A 4,236-nucleotide genomic window follows, 5' to 3' on the forward strand; every position below is an offset into this window, starting at 1 on the left:
TGTGGTTATGTCAGAGAATGTCCTTGTTCTTAGGAAATACACCCTTGAAGTCTTCGGGAAACAGGGGGAAGTGAGATAATGTGTTGGAGGCCTTGGCTCCAGGCAGAAGTGGAGGCTGGATACAAAGCTCTTTTCTTGGGTGTTCCCAGGAGACATTCTCCTGGCTGGAGGAACTCAGTCATGTGACTGGTGTCATGTGACTTGCGCTGCCATGCTCTGTGGATGGACATGAGCTGTCTAGAATTTGCCCTCAGAGCTACATCACCCGCCTGACTGGGAAATGGGGGTTCTGGGCCATCCCAGTCCCCAGGTCTTCCCTCCCCCACGCCGTCAGCTCCCTATCACTCAGAGAATGTGCTTCTGTTTATGTATTACCTATGCTCCCAGTCAAATCCCGCTAGAAAATACATCGAAACAAAATTCACCTGACAGGGAAATGGATATTTGAATGAAGCTTCTGCTTAAAGCAATAATTTATCATGTTCCATCGTACATCTCCACAAAAGCAGGATCACGGGTGGTTTAGCTGAAATGAGGGAATTCATTACTCCCCGAAATGTCTCTGGGACTCGTTTCACAGGGGTTAGGGATTGTGGGGAATGAACGAGGGAACAGATATCGACCAAGCCCCCCAAACCTGTCGGACGCTATCAGGCGTTTTCCACGCACAGACCCATTAAATCCTCCGATACCCTGAGATAATTACCAGTGCCTGACTTCACAAATGAGGACACTGGGACTCTGGGAGCCTGAGGGCCAAGCCTGAGGCCACCCAGCAAGGAAGTGATGGGCCAATTGTTTTGAGGGGGGAAGACTCAGCATCATCATCAAGAATGGGCTACCCACTCCCTGCATAGCTTCCTGACCTACTGCGTGTCTCCCCGAAAATAAGACCTAGCGGGACCATCAGCTCTAATGCGTCTTTTGGAGCAAAAATTAATATAAGACCCGGTATTATATTATATTATACCCAGTCTTATATTAAAATAAGACCCGGTCTTATTTTACTATAAGATCAGGTCTTCTATTAATTTTTGCTCCAAAACACGCATTAGAGCTGATGGTCCGGCTAGGTCTTATTTTCGGGAAACACAGTAGGTGAGCCAGGTCTGTTTCTGTGGGTGTGGGAAGCCACTGACCCTGTTTTGCAGTTGGGAGCCCTCATGCTGGTCCCATGCTGTGTTCTCTTGCTGGGCACTCTTTTTTTTTTTTTTTTTTTAACAATGAAACACTTTTATGTTTAGGATTAGCCAGCTGGACTTCGAGTGGATGGTCCCAGTTTTGCTGGCAATATCCGAAGCACCATAGTCAGGAGCCAGTGGAACCTGTGCCCTCTTCTCTCCATCAGGCCTGATCGGGGTGCTGACCTTGGCCCCGTCAGTGTCACGGAGCCTCTTCCCAGCCTGTGTGATCTGGTGCTTGGTGGCCTTGACACCCACAATGAACACATGTGTATTGTTGTCGTCTAGCTTCCTCATGCTGACTCGGCAGTTAGGGGACCTTGATGGTGGCACAGTGGTCAAGCTTCTTCCTCCTGGGGGCGCTCTTCCCAGGATATTTGGGCTGCCTTTGGAGCCACAGTGTCCTGGGCCTTCAGAAGGTGGGTGCCGTGCGGATCTTCTTTTGCTTGTGGCTGTGGACGCCTTTCGGCGCGGCTTTCTTTGCCTCCAAAGCCTTTGCTTTGGCTTCGGCTTTGGGAGGGGCAGGGGCGTCCTTCGCGTTTGGCACCATCTTGGTGAAATGTCTTGCTGGGCTCTCTTATAGCTGTCTAGCAGATACGGGGTAATCACAGACAAAGTGTAGTAGAGTGAGGAGCCCCAGTTAGAGGGCTTGAGAAGGCAGTTCGTATAGTTTACTCAACAATACGCTTGCTCATTCGTTTATTTATTCATTTCTTTCATCCTGCAAACAGAAATGGTGCACCTACTATGTACTAGACACTGGGGAGATAACATGGGACTTAGAGTCTAGAGTCTCAAAATCTGGCCCCTGGATCAGCAGTATTACCTGGGAACTTGTTAGAAATGCAAACTCTCGGGCCCTACCCCAAACCTGCTGAGTCAGAAGGCTGAGCAGTCTGTCTTAGCAAACCCTCACGGTGAATGTAATGTATACTAAAGTTTGAGAACTGTACTCTAGGGTACATGAAATAATGACAGTCTGTGATCACAGCAGCCAGGGACCAAGGGACTAGATAACTTCGGGGCTCTGACCACTGTAAACAGAGCCTAGGATGGCATAGAGATGCCATTTCACAGATATCCTATCTGGAAGTCTGGTCTCTCCTTGCCCCCAGATGCAGCAGCCTTATGGAGTATCTAGCAAATGACCCATGACACAGTTCAGCCTGAGCACACTGGTCCTGCTGGGAGAATCAGGGATGCCCTGTGGGACCTTGGGTGGGGGAGGTTGATGGGAAGAGAGCCACCTGGGCCTCCAGGTAGTGAACACCTTATTAGGTTATGTCTCTCCTTCATAATTTAAGGGAGGCCCGTGGGTCAACCAGAATTTGCAGCAATCAATGATTCAATGTGGTGGCATAGAAAACTGGACACAGAGTTTGGGAAGTGTTCGGGACCATAGTTCACAAATTTTAGCATGCAAAAAAATAAAAATCATACAGGGATTTTTATCATCCATTCAGATTGCTAGGCCATACCTCCAGATGATTCTGTGGCAGGTCTGGGCGAGGCCCAAAATTTGAATATTTCACAAGCCTCTGGGGTAATCTCAGTGCAAGGGGTTTGAGAAAGACTTTATTATTGTGAGATGTGCTTGCTCACAGGGGCTAGCTCTGAGCTCTAGTCACATGCCTAGACTTATAATCCAACCATCCCCGGCTTCTGGGCACCTGGAGACAGGTTTCTGATTGGGTGCAGGTTTGTGGAAGAGCATGAGTCACTGTTCTCTGATGGGTGGTGGTAGGGATTCGATGGCCCTTTGGCCTGGCTGGGGAGTAGCTAATGGCACTATAAGCAACAGAGAAAGAATGAAGGCTTTCTCATTTTATAAAAGTTGCTTTGAAATCTAATTAGAATAGGAAAGTTGAGATCTCGGTCTATTTTTAAAGAAAGCATGAGTTCAGCAGGGGTAATCAATATTGGAGCTGCGAGCTGCCTGTTAGCCTTCACTGGGGGAGGCAACCAGCTTCCTTGGGGAAGAAAGGGATGATTATGGGATGAGTGGAAGGAGAAGGAGGGGATGAGAAATAGGGACAGACGGGGCTCTACTGATGCGGAGAACAGTTAGGGGAAGAGATGGGGAAGGTCATGAAATGGCCAGACCCTCTGAAATGCCCCATCAGACACCAGAGTGGGTGGCTGCAGTGTGCACGGTGTGTGGCCTCTTCCATTCGATTAGAGGGAGCAAATACACCTTATTTTGACTGTCGAGGGCAGAGAGCTTAGTGTAAAACAGCATGAGTGTTTGGAGCCAGACCCTAAACTGAAGCTCGGTTCTGCTCTTGCAACCTTTCTAAGTCTCATTTTCCCCATCTGTAAAATGGTGATAATAATACTGACCTTGACAATGATCAAATGGCATTATAATAGCACTAATAGCTACCTTGTATGGAGCATTTATTTACTGTGAGCTTTATGTGCATGCATTATTTCAGTTGGTCTTACAACCACCCTATGAAGTTCAAGGAAGGAGCGGGACTTGCTGTATTAAATGCAAATAAAGCATTGAGGATAGTGTCTGCTACAGAGCAGGTGCTCAACTAATACTTATTCCCTTGCCCTTCCGGGGAGGCGGGTGCAGTAAGGAGGCTGGTTTTCATAGAACCGAACTTCCTATCTGTTGCACTTCCCCAGCAGGCAGTGAAAATGGATTGCTGAAGTCTCATGAGCCAGAGCGAGGCTTCCAGAACCACAGGTGGGGTATCTCAGATCCTGGGGCTGCCGAAGGCAGAGCAGGCAGATTTGGTAGTGCCTGCATGAGCCAGCATGCACAGAACCCGGAGACACTCACGTGACAGCTATGGGGCCACTTTCCAGGACCATCCCACCTCGATTTGCCTTCCCTGAAGAAAAGTAACGCAAAAGGCCATTTTTCACTTTTAAATAGCTTTCATTCTATGTCTTAATAAATGTGCGTTTGTTGATTTGTGTAAGCATGATGTGGGAAGTCTGCAAATGGATGTAATCTGCACGGAGGGCACGTGTAAGCACCAGTGAGCACTTTTGAATAATGAATCCCTCCCGTAAAAGACGGACGCTATTCATAATAATTCCT

At 48.1% G+C, this 4,236-nt stretch overlaps 1 pseudogene; it reads right to left on the reverse strand.

The window, feature by feature from the left end:
* Nucleotides 1-1,217: 1,217 nt before the first annotated feature.
* LOC117016271 (60S ribosomal protein L23a-like) lies at nucleotides 1,218-1,731 on the reverse strand (annotated as a pseudogene).
* Nucleotides 1,732-4,236: the final 2,505 nt, after the last annotated feature.

The sequence above is a fragment of the Rhinolophus ferrumequinum genome, chromosome 23 (genome assembly GCF_004115265.2).
Source record: "Rhinolophus ferrumequinum isolate MPI-CBG mRhiFer1 chromosome 23, mRhiFer1_v1.p, whole genome shotgun sequence".
In the NCBI taxonomy this organism is placed as follows: Eukaryota; Metazoa; Chordata; class Mammalia; order Chiroptera; family Rhinolophidae; genus Rhinolophus; species Rhinolophus ferrumequinum.